Source organism: Cloeon dipterum, chromosome 3 (genome assembly GCF_949628265.1).
Source record: "Cloeon dipterum chromosome 3, ieCloDipt1.1, whole genome shotgun sequence".
Lineage (NCBI taxonomy): Eukaryota > Metazoa > Arthropoda > Insecta > Ephemeroptera > Baetidae > Cloeon > Cloeon dipterum.
This window is the reverse complement of record NC_088788.1, coordinates 33,148,482-33,163,250: the sequence shown is the minus strand read 5'-3', so window position 1 is coordinate 33,163,250 and position 14,769 is coordinate 33,148,482. Positions and strand designations below refer to the sequence as shown.

The following is a 14,769-nucleotide window of genomic DNA, read 5'->3' as shown; positions in this document are numbered from 1 at the left end:
GTGCGCCTTTGACGACGCCGAGAGTGCACGTCGGCGGTGGCGGAGAGCAGCTCCTCTTCTTTGTGTCTGCCCGGCACCATTCAGAAGGCAGGCAGCCCCGGCTGAATGTGCAGCCTAAATTATTTTTTTTTGAGCGCGCGGCGCCCGTAATTGCATAGCCGTGCCGTTTTGAAAGGGTGTGTCGTTATGCAACTCGCTCGCTCACTCACTCACACGGCCGGCCGACGAGCCGCGCGCGCGGCAGCCCGCCCGGCTCTATCTCTGCGCCCTTGCTATCTGGGTCACACATGTATGAAAATTCTAGAGCGAAATTTCGCTATCTACGTCGATACTCTCATCCCATGCCCCGACTATGTTGCACTGCAAATTTATGTCTCGCGCGGTGCAGCGTGCAGTTGCCATGGTGCGCCCCGCGCCCGCCCGAGCGGGCCTAGCTTTTGTGAAAATTGCATGTGCACATACAGCAAAAGTTTAGTCCACCGGCACTGCGCAGCGCACCACTTATTTTCAAGTTTATGGCACTGCTCTGAAATTGGCTTTGTTGGGCTGGATTGTTGGCTGGCGCCGATTCAGTCACTGCATGGCTTTCAGTGTTGTTGGCCAATGTCGCACGTGCACGACCACTTCAATTCCATTATTTTGTGGCTCATTGGTATTTATTCTCATAAATGTTCACTATGCCTTTTATCATTTTTTTCGCTCTCTTTACCAGAGCCATTAAACGGGGAAGAAGTGTTCTAAATTCTATTAGACGCGAATATTTATTCCTAGATTAGCTAACGTCAAAAATGATGTTGAATATAGACGCGATTAGCTTATAGAAGGTTTTTTCTGCAGATCCAAACGTTAAATAAATAGAACGCTACAAAATTAATGCGGAGGTGAAAATTAGGCTGCTTTTATTGATTGTAAAATTTGTTTCAGGTTTAATTCTTGGATTTTAAGCAAATATATGTATATGATCAAATTTGTTGAGTAAACCTGTAACGTTGTATTGGATTGATTGGCATTTGACGAAATTGGCACGTAAATTATTCAAACAGACGAGTAATCAAAACGTTTTCCCACGTTGAACAAAATTTAGTTGTCTCATGTACGCTGGGGGTGGTCGATTTGGCGCATGCAGGGTGGAATTTTTGTACATAATTATGCAATATTTCTAATCAAACATTTTATCAAAATTTGAGACATTTTTTAGTAAATCAAGTTCTCGAGCTTCTCCTTTGGCAAGAGCAAATCAGATGTAATAATTCTTACGATTTAATCTCCGCAATGAATCTTTAAGTGGCACACTTTTAACTAACTTGAATCTACTTGAATTCTTGATTATGATGTGTTTTTTTTATCTGTTATCACTTTTCAGGCCTGCAGCAATAATCTTGGCAGGCAAAAGTTTAAATCAAATGTCTAGACATGAATAATCTTGTTTTTAATGGTTTATTTACTGATTCAGGCGGTATGTATGTCAGGGCATATGTAAACATGGACAATTTGAGTACGACTTTTGCCAATGTAAATGTGGTCATACGAAGTTTCCAAAGCAAATAGATGGAAATAAATAAGGCAAAAGCGTCTAAATTTTATGTTCTAGAGTTATCAAAAAGAAAAAGACAAACAAACATTTGCAAATACCGAAAATTCAGCCATTTTTAAAAGACGCATAAACATCTTGATGGCTCTCGACAAAAAATCACAATTTAGCTTTTCAAAACTGCACCATTTAAATATTGCATACAAATCTAAATTGACTAAAATGCAAGTGAAATGGTCTAAACTCGGCACCTGCAGGCTGCAGCGATTGTTTCGTCCAAAATAATGCAACAGGCGGTACCAAATTCGTGCAAACACTCGGCAAAATAGTGAGCCAGCGAAAAGAGCGACACTGTTGCACAACAAACTAACTGCTCTTCATTGGCAGCGGGTCCTCTTGCCTCCTGGCGGCTGTTAAGCCCCTCAAATCCAACCATCGACGGTGGCGGGCGGGCTGCGAGGCGCACCGTGCAGCAACACCCACCCTCACCGAATCGACAAACAATAATTTAAAATTTGCAAATTTAAGTGAGCAGCGCGCGGGCATAATAAATGAGGCCCGGCGGCGGTGGCGACTAGCCGAGAGCGGAGAACAAAAGAAGCAGCAGGAATTACACGGCATGCAGTGGCACGGTGATTAAAATTCATCACAAAGTTGTATTTTAAGTGCAACACATGCTCGCTATCAAATGCTACCATCTTTCAGGGTGGTCTGCGCGCCGAGAGAGAGAATGTCGTGATCGGCGCGCGGCCTCTTCGGCGCGTCCAGCACCGACTTGATGTCTCGCAACGCATTTAATTTTCACTGCATTACACCTATAATGAGAGGTCCTCGCCGTATTTACAATGAGTTCTGCTTACAAAAGCCGCCTAATCTCAATTTCTGCATCTCCCTGCGAGTGTGCATCCCAGGCAGAAACGCCTTTATTTTTCTCCGCATTCCTCACTCGTTCGCTCGCTCTCTCTCCTTGGCTCTCTGCTGCGCGCGGCCAATAAATATAATTATCCTCCTCTTCTCGCTCCGCTTATATTTACTTTACTCCACTTACTTGTTTATTTGCGCCGTCTCTCAAATTGATGCTTAATTGGAGATTATTTGAATATACGTACACACATATTTATTCTGCGGCACCGGCGTGACTGCGGCCTCCGACAGGCCAACCTCTGACCTCTAATTATGTTCGTGTGACTTATTCCGGCTGCTTGCGGCGCACCAAGAGCTGATTTGCTAAACGAGCGTTAAATGTATTCAAAAATGAAATCCTCATCAATCACGCTGATAAAGACGTACGAACTCCACGCGTGCGTTGTTTCTAATCCGAAATTTTCGTGCTGAAAAAAAAATTAAACCCCACGGAGACGCGCTGCTTTCTGAATAATTGTTTCCATCCCATCGAGTGTAATCATTCTTCATCATGAATAAACATATCGCTTTACAGCACTTTTCTCGTTGCTTTGGTTCTGTCTGTCTGAGCAATAGAGACGACGGCAAATTTTTGTAGAGCACCGGAAAGTGGTCATGAAAAACTCGGCACTCTTTTGTGCTGGCTGTGCAAACACAGAGTTCAAGCAAAACAAACGCTGTTTATTGGCAGCGTTTCTCATCCATTTATAGCAAATGGCATTTTTTTTCATTACACGGCCGCATTTTATGCTTTGATGGGTACATGATTTCTTTATTTTTGCTTTAACAATTTAATTCTTTTGAAATAAAAAAATAGGAATTTATGAAACGTTTCACTCTATATCACATTGGAAAGCTGCAATATATTATTAAAACAATGGATTTTTAGAGGGTTAGTTAGGGGTTGGTGATAAAGGGCATGCAAAACTATTTTAAGGGGATTTCAAACATTCAGGACCAGTTACGATGCAATTAGCGCTGAAAAAATAAATAAATTCCTTTATAAGATGAGGAGCAGAGGAGGGATGAAAAGGGGAACTACTCTGAAACATTTTTGTTCGTCAGGGGGCATCAAGACGATGCAGTTTTTCCATTTCCGGCAAGCAGAAGCCGAGATCTCGGGCTAACTTGATTTTTCGATTTAACCTTTAACCAGAAATATCTCAAAAACTAAAAATATCACCTCGGCTAAAATTTCATGGTTGATTATGGTAAATTTTGCAACATTTTTGTAATATATTTGTAATATATATTTTTGTAAATATAGAAACAACAAGAACAGGCTTGTGGATTGATTTATTAATTGTAATAAAATTAAATCAAATATATTACATTTTTATCCATAAATTAAGTTTATTGCTGATATATCCGGCTGACGATTGGTTGAAAATCTGTTGCATTATAAAGAGGCACTTTTTAACTTTTCGCATCGTCGGCGGATAATTCTTGCGAATGGATGAAAACGCACAAGTGTTGGGAACGAGACGAGAGGCATTAAAAAAATACCACTTGGTCGGAATAGGAAGTGAAAATGAGAGAGAAAAAAGCAAGTCATGCAAAGTCGGTTGAGAGCTGTAACATCGGGCCAAAAAGTGTAGCCAAACGAGTCCATAATCGGAAGCTTTTTTCAACAAACTTTCAGCTCGGCCTGCGTCCGCGTCCACTCTCTGGTTTGTGCGAATGTTTCCGTTTTTGCGGCGCGGCGTATACACGAGTGCGAGCTGAAAATCCAGGGCATGCAGTCGTTGACTGCGTGCAAAAGGCCGTTTATCCTGCGGCCTACACACACACTCACATTATTCGGCGCGTACCGACCGACCGAAAAGCATGCAGGATGCTGCTGGACCGTGTTGTCGTTGGCGCTGAAAATCAGCACGCGTGGAAAATTGGCGTTGACCACCGCAGAGACGCCAGCGAAACAAAACCGTTTTATTTTCGCAATGCCCTGCAAACAGAGGATATCGTAGAAGTTTTTGCCGCTGCGGAAAATAGGTAAGCGCAAATCGGATGAGCCAATCCTCAGCTTTTGCTCTGCATGTGTGTTATTTGCTTGCGTTTCACCGGTCTCTGCTCGCTCGATTTTGCCGGCTTCTCCGCTCCGTAAATGTGTGAAATTTAGTCGTGCATCAAAGGGTTCGCCACTCTAGGCGTGTAGTGCCTTGGCACAAAATAAAATAATGATAAATAGATAAAACATATAAATAGCGGTGTGCTTTAAAGACATTCTCTCTTCTGGCGAAATAAATCATGATTTCCAACACAGAGACAGTGCTATCCGTTGAGCCAAAAATCAGGTTGCCAAAAATTTAGTCGGCAACCTGGGAAATTGTTTTAGCTTTTTCCTAATTTTTAGATAGTATTTCAAGTATGGGCAAAAAAATTTTTGTACAAATTTTCTATAAATAAGCTTTGCTTTGTGCGATGGTAAGAAAATTCAACATTCTTCTTATTAAAAATTATATTTATAGCCGTTTCAATCCGTCTTGTTACTTCTTGAAATAACGGTTTAAATTGCAGAGCCAAATAAAAATCATTCAAAAAAAATTATGGCCGTTAAATATCTGCAAGAGTTTGAACGATCGTTGGCAAATTCATCCTGGAAAAAGAAAAAGTAAATTCGCAACTTCAGTCGTTACGCAACAGGCTTTCGTTTATTTTTCTGAACGCGTTGCACTTTTCAATTATTAATGCGGAGTGCTTTTTTCTCTCCATTTATTTTCGCATGCACTTTTCTGACACACTAGCTAGCTGCTGCCGCTGCTGCTGCAAGGACGGGTGCGTCAGCAGAATGTCGTTGGCTGATCGGTTGAAAGGTTTTATATTATTGATGAATGTGTACGCCGGTATGCTGGCTGCTGCTCATTTTATTTTTATATTCCACTTGCAGCTAGTGCGCGGAAAATAAATGCATAATGGGATTTACCTACACTCTGTCGCGCGTGAGACGTAAAATAAAGCTTCACTCCGGCACACCTGGATTTTCTTACATAGCGGCGTGCACGCTTGCCTTTGCGCGATTTTTATTTTGTCGTCTCGCCCATGAGGTGTGGGAACGTTTGGCTCTAATTTCGCGAAACGGATTGCGTGATCTGATTAGTCATCATAAATGTGATTGCTCTTTCAATTGAGGCAAACGAATCAGAGTTTTTCTTATTCATTCACTGAGGTGGCATGGGATAGGCTTATTTTTTATTTGTTTATCAGCCACCCTTAATTTTAATGTTAGGTTTTGATTAAATTTGCACTATTGGTTGCTACATTCTCCCATCAAGATGCGCCACAGCTAAAATAATCCTACATGTTTTTAAAATTAAATTATCTCTCTTAAGCAGCTAGGAATTTTTAAATAAATTTTAGTATATAATCTATACCAATCTTGTACAGTACATCTTAAAAGTAAATAAAATAAAAAAATATAAATAAAAATGCATTAAATTTAAAAAAAAATTAATTGTTTGAATAACTTATTTCTTAAATAAATGTATCAATTACTTAGTAAGCATTAATAAAAGATTTTAAAATGCATTTTTTTCTAATTTCTAGCATTATGTTTTACAATTTGGACTCCTTAATAAAAACAATTGAATTTTACCTTAGAGTAGATTTTACAAACCAAATGAGGCAAACAATACGTGCGATTTCGCTCTTTGAAACTTATCAAATAAGTGAAATATGTTTCCCAGATTAACATTTTTAATTTGCAACATACCCTCTCGATTACTTACTTTTTTCCACAGCCAGCGTAACTTTTTCGCAACGCAAACACTACTCGAATTGCGTCCACAACAGTGTGTTGCACGTATGCACATATACATCTGTGTCACATGACACACGCAGCAACATCAGTCCACGCGGCTAAATTGTCGTGTTTTGCGAGTAGCGAACTGCCGCCGCCGCGCGCTTTTTATTTGTAGTGCAAAGGAAGTGCGCCCATCAATATTGCGATGAAAAGGTGTTTATGCACGCTGGAGTGTCGCAAAACCGCTGAAACGAGTACAAATAGAGAAACTAGTAGTGTCAGTGTGTGAGTGTCGGAACGAAAATAAACGCCAAACGAGCCAATTAACGTGGCACCGCTAAAGAACCGTGTACGGTGCCACAGAAGAACCTTTTATAGCTGTTAATGATGCAGCAATTGAATTTAAATGCGCTGGAAATTGCTTATTCCAATTTGCAAAAGATGTAGTGACGCTCGTCACTAATTGCGACCAGAGAGGTGTGGGAAATGCACGTTTGCAAATTGATTGGGTGTTGACGATGAATATGCTTGCGATGAGACGTTTTTTTTAGTTATCATTCAGTGCTCATATTTAATTCCGTTGAATGAAGTGGTTTTCGAAAACATTGCAACTAATGCAGAATGATTTATCTTAATAAAAAATGCAGTTCTTATTCAAAATGATTAAAATATTTTAGCCTGAGGCATATCCTGAAATTCGAAAATATTAAAGGTCAGTGCAACAAAATTTTGATCCACCTTACGGTTTAAATATCAATATTTTTAGGCAAACTTTTCATGTCCATGAACTGAATTTCCATTTGGAGCCGAAATTTATTTTGTGTATTTAAACTTCATAGTTTTTCCAAGACCTAATTAGAAGGAGTTTAAATCATTTTTAGCACTAGGAAAGTTTTCAATCCAGTAAACTGATTTTTACAAATACTTAAAATACAGTCAATACAATTTCAACGCTTTTAAAAAGTTATTCTTCATGCTTTATTCCGGTGTTGGAGCTTAGGTGTAATTATTGTTGATTATTTTAAGTAATAAATGCAGTTCTTGCCTGCAGAGCATGAAAAAAGAATTTCAACTAGCCTACGATTATTTCTCATTGAAAGTTTGACAGATGTTCCAAAATAAGCGCGTGGATAACATTTCATGAATCAATCGTGATCACTCTGTGAAAGCTCTTTATGGCGCATTTGATTAGCTGCTATAAATTTTAACAACTTCAGTGCTGTTCCAAATTGGCGCGAATCTTCGATTCTGATCTCGCGAATCCCACATAATTTTGCTTACAGGCTCAACTTGATTGCGTTCGATTGATTGTCCTTTTGACAGCCCTGAGCAGAAAATTAAGCGATATTGCAGCGTATTAAGTGTTCAATTAAATTACAATGCCACTGGCCGTATCGCGTTCACCTGACACATGGGGAGCGCATTGCCGTTTGGCTTGCACGAGTGGCTTTTCGCTTGAAATCAGAGAGCGAGAGTTTAGTGTGCGTCGTGGTCCGAAAGAGAGACACATTTTCAGATAGCATCGGCGGCGCGCATCTTTTTCGCATGATTGATTTTCATTATTTAGCCGAGACAATGGCTGCTTTCGTGTTTGAATACAAAGTGATTACATTTTGAGATTTTTCATGCGCTTTCCTGGAAAGCTGCTGCGAGTGAGAAAGAGCCGTGCTGCTCCGTACGGCGAGAGAGCAGCGCAGAGCGCCGAGAGAGGACAATGGACCAGAATAAGGGGCGAGGCAGCATAATTTACAGGGTGCCCTCTTGATGCATAGCTCCTTTTGCAACTATAACTTACAAGGCAGCCAGAGCCAACGAGCGAACGGTCACGATCGTGAACGTGAATGTCAGTCGCGTATATGGAGATCAGCTCTCTCAGCTAGCTAGCGGCGTGCCTCGAACCGACAAACCTCTCTCTCTTCTCTCGTCTCTCTCTCGCTCGCTCCTCGGCGCTGCAATTTCATCTGCTTGCGTACGAACATTAATCGGACGCGCCGCGAATTTTTGAGCCTTGACAGCGTGGGCGGATTCGGGAATTTTGGTTTCCACCATTTGTGCTGCGCGATAATGGGTGGTCCGCTGATAAAAAAAATAACGTTTTAACTTTTATTGATTGCGATCGGCCCGGTCGGATTTTGGGTCTTTACGAGGCCGCCGAGAGTGGCGTGTTTGCCGGATTACGCAAGCAATCCACCTTTGCGCGTTCGCCCGCTAATCGCCTCCCGCTGAATGCTTAAAATTTTTAGCTTCCTACTGAAATCCAATACATTGCAGGGAAAGGTCGTGCTCGCACGCCAACAGAATTGCTTCTCGAACGTATTTGAGCAAAGGAGCAAGAAACAGGCACGAATTTTTCTCTATAAATTCACTCTGCCTTATAAAACGAAGCCTTTTGCGTAGCCTGAAAAACTTTTTTACTTGTTTCCGCTTTGCCAAAGGTGCGTGATTTGTATGGGGCTTGTTTTTATACCATATGAGGTCGAAATCTTTGCTGAAAAAGTTGCAAAGTGAGTCTCCAGAGTATCATGGAAAGCTACAATACATATTTTTCGAATTTGTTTATAGAGCAAGCCGAATTACAATTTTTATAGATTCTGTCCGATTAATTTCTTGAATATTTTTAAGTTTAATCTACTGGAAATTGTGAACATTGACTATGCCAATTTGTATTGGACATTTGCCAATGCTTTAAAGAAATTAAAGAGAGAAAATATTATTATATGGGCCTTATTAAGCAAATATTTGAATATATATGCTCATAAAAGAAAATTACAAACAAGTGGCATTTATTTAAGTGCAGCCGCACCAAATTAAAATATTGCTAAATTTTTGAGTTAACCAAAAATTTACCCGTTCGCGCAGGAAGTTATGGAATTTTGCCAAGACCGATTAGAATGAAAAAGATAGTAAAATTGGAAAAAATATAAGTTGGAAGTGGAAATTGTCCATTAGCTTGTACGATCACGTTAAAAATTGTGTCAAGGAAAATAATAATTATAGAATCAATTGGAGCACTGGATTTTATATAAAAGCAGCTATTGGAATATTTTCAATTTCAACAACATTTGGTCCAAAAATGTGATCGCAAAGATGAAATGTATTTATTATGAAAACTGCTATTATGAAAAATTCTGGGAAAATATGGTTTTTTTTAAAACCTTATTATCAACGTGAGAAGATTAATTAAAATCATAATCAGTATAGGGGCACTATAGAGCTATAATTAGGCGATTACGATTTGGCCATTAGGAAAAAAACAACCAGAAAGAATAAATCATCATCAAATAATTTAATTTGGAATGTATTTTGAATTCAGACAGACAGGATACACATTTATTTTTTAGTCGCAGCAAGGATTTGGCAATGACGTAATTTATGGAAGGATGAGTTGTTTACACTGTGGCATTATTTCCACATTTTGTGCAACAGCCGACGCACAATTTGCGCTCTATGCACTTCCGGCTGCCAGGTGTGTCGATGGCGAATTTCATTAGCTCGCATACAAAAAAGAAAAAGCGGTGCGTCAGAAATGAAAGGTCGGCGACAGAGAAGAGAGGAATGCCAGACGCAGATGTGCGCGTAGTGATTGATCAATAGTGCGGCCGATGCACGGCGTTATATTATATATAATAATAATATAATATCGACTGATTAGCAATAAATTTCACGCGGCGCTCGCACAAAGTTTGCTGGCGCGTTATTGCTCCGTCAGCGTGCCGCACTTTTATTGGTAAATTCCAATAAACTGATGCGCTTGCATCGATTTCGAATACACCCTCTCATATTTCAGGACGTGACACTCGTCGGCGCGTTGCAAAGTCCTTTCCAGAAGTCATTTCCGCCGCGCGGTGCGAAAAGAGCAAATCACAGGCCGTTTGTCACATGCTGCGCGGATTGACAAGAGGAATGATGACAACCGGGGAGAGAAAGAGAAAGAAAATAATTAACCGCACTTTTCTCACACTCTTTTTGCAAACACGCTGCGCCGTTGTTCGTTTCGCGTCCACGTTTTGCTGTTGCTGGAAAATACCACTTGAGCACGGGCCACGGCGAAATGACAGAATGCGTTCCAAGCCAGTGACAACAGCATTACAAATAAATTAACGCTATAGACACAACTTTTTCCTCTTTCGGAATGCACGCTCCAACGAGCCAACAGTAGCGCTGCTCTATTAAACTGGACATTCATTATTTCATTGTGTGATGATTAATTTACAATATTAAAGAAGACTCTGCTCACAATTTAAAGACCTCATTATAACACAATACAGGTATATCAATAGACACATAAATTCTTCAGATTTATTTGTGATATCTATGCTTATGTGATTATAGAATACAGTTGAAATTTTTATATTAGTATTGAGTCTTTCTGATTCTATTTAATCTGTTTAGTAAGATTCTTTCATAAATTAAATAATTCAAAAACCATTTTATTTAAAATTGCTATCCCTTAAGCAATGAACTAAAAATTGATTAGGATAAAAAAGCAAAAGTTTGTTAAATAAAATTAAACACTTAAGTAACACTAAAACGTCAAACTGCACTACAGTTTGTAAAATATTATATGAAACAGAACGAATGATAAATGATGATTAGCGAAGAGCTCTCTTTAATGATACACACATTTATACTAGATATGATTGCCACAGTTACCACTATTTATACTGTTCCACTGTTTCGTCTCATTATTAACTAAGTTCTGTGGAGACCAATGTGAAAAGTGATCAAGTATAATATTATGAAAATGCGTTACAGAGAAGAAGTAGCAACGAAGTGGAATTTGTGATGTATTATTGTATAGAGTGGTGGGCCTACGGCGTACAATAAACATAATTCATAGTAATTTATAATGTTATGAATATTCCTCCCAGTATCCCCTTCAAAAATTGTGATAAATAAAAGTGCAATTAGGGTCATTTCCTTAAATCCAAATCGTATTTATATTCTAAAAAATAATTAAATTCAAGGTTTTTCATAAAATCCTTTTGATTAATTTTTAAACCAATTTTTCAAGACATCTGGCATCATGTTCGCTCCAGTGGATAAGTTGAAGTTCTTAGTTTCCACACGATGATGCTCTTGGGTGGAAGTTTAGGGCCGCAGTACCGCACTGGGCTAAACTGGATCAAGACCCAACCTTTAGTTAGATCATGCCTTTTTAATTTCGCACTTTCCCAAGGGTAAATGAGACGCCAAAGCGTTGCCATCCCATAGCACCCGAACGCCCAATAAACACGTTAGCCTACACGGGCAGGGTTAATCGAAAGGCCGACTCGCGCGAGTGAGAAAAGAAAGAAAAGTGCAGTGTGCGTCTGCAAGCCGCTGATTTGGGTCGAGAGGCGGGCAAAACAATGGAAAAATAAGCAAGTGTGAGGCAGAAAAAGCAATATCGGGTTGAACGGCACGATAATAAATACAAATATATGGGGCATACACACACACACACACACACACACACATGCACAAACTGTGCAGAGAGAGTCAAGTGTGCACAATGGCAAAGGTGGCTCTCGCACCATAGCTTTATTGTATAATATTCAACGCCAATAAAGTGGCTTACAGCGTCTGCTCTGCTCAGATATGTATGTATGTGCGCTGGCTGGCTGATATCGCGCGCGCATTTTCAGCTATTGTAACCACATCTTAAGCAGCATTTTATTTTTATCTGTACTCCTGTATCTTTCACGCTTAACCGAATGACATTAGCATTATTATACACATCGCGCCGCTCGCTCTGCAGCGCGCATATACACATACGTATATGCCGCGGCGGGCCGTCCAGCAGGCCGACCGACCGACCGAGAAGTGCCCGCGTGCATTGTTAAGACCAAGGCGACGAGCAAATCCGACGTGCATTAGCTTCAGCTAGGCTGCATGCGAACGGGTTCCGCGAAACAGTCACTCTTGTCGCTTAAGCAGGCGGATAGAATGAGAGTGTTGTGATATTTATGCTCCTTCTACTCAATTGCCTGCATGATGAGCACTCCCACCGTTTGCTGCGCTGCACCACTCAATGTCACCGATTTATTCCGTTTCTTTGAAAATCTTGTTAAAATATTACTTGCTGAATCGTTTATAATTGTTCTAGGAATTTTTACAAAATAAATACTAATCAACACAGGACTGTAGCATTTTTTTATAAGCTTCAAGCTTATTCGTTAACTTTTCTCGTCCAAAATTTTCGTTTTCAGAGAAGAAGAAGACGTTATAAAATAAATTTAGCTAGTTTATTCTTAGGAACGGTTAACATGAAATACCAGTGGCTTCTTGCATTTTTTGTTGGTCAGACTAAGACTTAGTCTGTGCCCTTATTGGCAGTGTAGAGGGCACTGCCCAATTATGTTTTTTAGGTTTGAAATTTATTTTATTTTCATTAAGGTACAAACATTCATATTATATTCAATGACACTAATTTAATAGTTGCCAAAATCTATTCATTTATTTAAAATCACATTTTGGTAAAAAAAAGGTATGAGTCAGTGCAGTGTTTTGAGTTAAAGGAAAGCAGAAAATGGGAAAAAAATAATTTTTACCTTTACTTGAGAAACTATTTAAAATTTTGGAAGAAGCTAACAATTCCCTCGGTTGCCGATTAATTTTTTCAAAAGTTTGCATGCTAATCAAACGGCGAGCATCAATAAAAATTGTCTCCTTATTGTAAAAAATTTGGATAATTTTTCTTCATAATCCGCACACAAATGGATAGATCGCAACAAGAAATCTAGCGAAAAATTCATTGAAAATAATAAAACATTTTCGAGAAAATTGGTAAAATCTGAAATTAAGTTGGTACCTGGTCCTGAGTTAATTATTACACATTGCAAAGATAAAAAGTTGTTAAATTTCACAATCAATGAACTAATTTTGCTACATTCACAATGCTAAAATAGTCTTAATTGTTGGCCTGTAAATCTCTACTTTAAAAGCAAGGGTGGTTAAAAATTTATCTGATAATAAATTCTCCAGTTGGGTGACCTAATTTAAAATCAGTCCTCTAAATGAAACGCAAATGAGCACTTTATATAGCATTTGAAAAAAGCGAAATACTAAAATTTATTCTTCTCTTCGTCACATACTCTTAATAGGCAATTACTTAACACGATGTTCTCCATCAAAAGCATCTTCCGCCAATTAACTTATCGCTTGTAAAAGCTGCATGTTGATTAGTGCGTTCTGGTGTAAAAATAACTTCCCACAGCTAGACAAATTCGCGAAATTTGCATTTCGCACATAATACAATGAAATATTCCACCTCCAAAAAAGCTTCATTCAAAAAGTAGCAATGAGGCAGCAGTTAAAAGTGGCCAGGTAATTAATCACCTGCAGTTCCGGGTACGCCAAAGGTGTTCTCGCATTAAAATAATCCTGCGGCCGAGCATTCATTATATATTGTGTTACACCTCGTGCGCGGATGGAAATCCGCAGACACACACACACATTGAGAGCAGGCAGAGAGCGGTGGCAAAAGCGCGTGACCGGGGAGCGGGCAATTCCCACCGTGCGCGCCGTGCGGAGACTGCGAAGTGCATCGCGTCCAAATTAGCTTCATTATCCCGAACTGTCCATCATGCAAACTAAAAGCAGCAGTTCCTCTTTCTAATTGCACACACACAGAGTGCGAAAAGAGACGAAAGGATGAGAGGACGCGCAGCAAAAAACTGAAATTCTGCTTGGTCATATTATTTTGACGCGGCAGCAAAAAAATGTTTTGACACATAATCGAGCGGCCGCGTATACAAATTAATTCCGCTGTTTTTTCCTCTTAGTTTTAACTTTTGTGTTTAAGCCGGTGCCACTGCGTGTGGTTGAAAATTATATTCATGTGATAGCTGTTTGCAGTTTGGAGCCGTCCCGATTTATTTCAGTTATATCAGTGCTCCGTGATAAAACGACAGTAAAATTTTAATACCATTTTCTAAACCGTTCACGTTCATTGTGGTTTAAATTTACTTTAAAATAAACCCCTGTTTTTATACGGAATTTTTTCCAATATAAGTTTAAGACTGTTTAATGTGGATTTTTATTCTTGAAAACAATGATTAAAATGATTTTAATGTAAAACCCTATGTCCAGAGGGTTCTGAGGATCTTCTTGCAATTTTTTACTGAAACTAGGCCCTACGCCATTGAGTAAGCCCCGAATTTCCCACATTTGCGGGCTTTACGAATTTTGAGTTTTCTCGAAATCGGGTCAAATTAGTCTTCAAAACAAAAATCCAGAAACCATTCAACTCTTTGTGTGAAGTGGAGCAACTTACCTGTTGACCTCAAAGTAAAAGGTTAAAGGTTAGGGTCAATAAAATCGAATTTTCGAAATGAAAATATTTGAAATAATGAATATATTATTCTTTTTAATTTTTCTAACTTGTAGAGCGTGCAAAATGACGATAGATAAGGTAAAATCTAGAATGCTGTTTTCATTTTTATGTTTACACGCCCAAATCTCAGGTTCTAATGGTCAAAATTTAAAAAACCACACATCTCTAGATTTGTTTGAACCTCCCCTAGATAGCCTAACTAGTGTAAGGGTGCCAACCCTTCAACCCCTTTTTCTCCCCATAAAAAGCGGTAAATTTTACAAAATTACGTTGTTTAGT

At 39.2% G+C, this 14,769-nt stretch overlaps 2 protein-coding genes across 3 annotated transcripts in view; one reads left to right on the top strand and one right to left on the bottom strand.

Moving 5' to 3' along the window:
- LOC135940837 (tetratricopeptide repeat protein 39C-like) overlaps positions 1-14,769 on the bottom strand; it is a 102,885-nt gene that overhangs the window by 29,324 nt on the left and 58,792 nt on the right. The gene's annotated exons all lie outside the window — the stretch shown is intronic.
- LOC135940836 (zinc finger protein 574-like) overlaps positions 1-14,769 on the top strand; it is a 135,203-nt gene that overhangs the window by 82,449 nt on the left and 37,985 nt on the right. The window contains exon 1 of one of the 2 annotated variants that reach the window (XM_065485918.1): positions 4,196-4,426. The exons of the other annotated variant lie outside the window; for it this stretch is intronic. The gene's annotated coding sequence lies outside the window, so the exon portion shown is untranslated. Of the gene's footprint in view, positions 1-4,195; positions 4,427-14,769 lie in introns of those variants that run through there. 2 annotated transcript variants of the gene reach the window in all.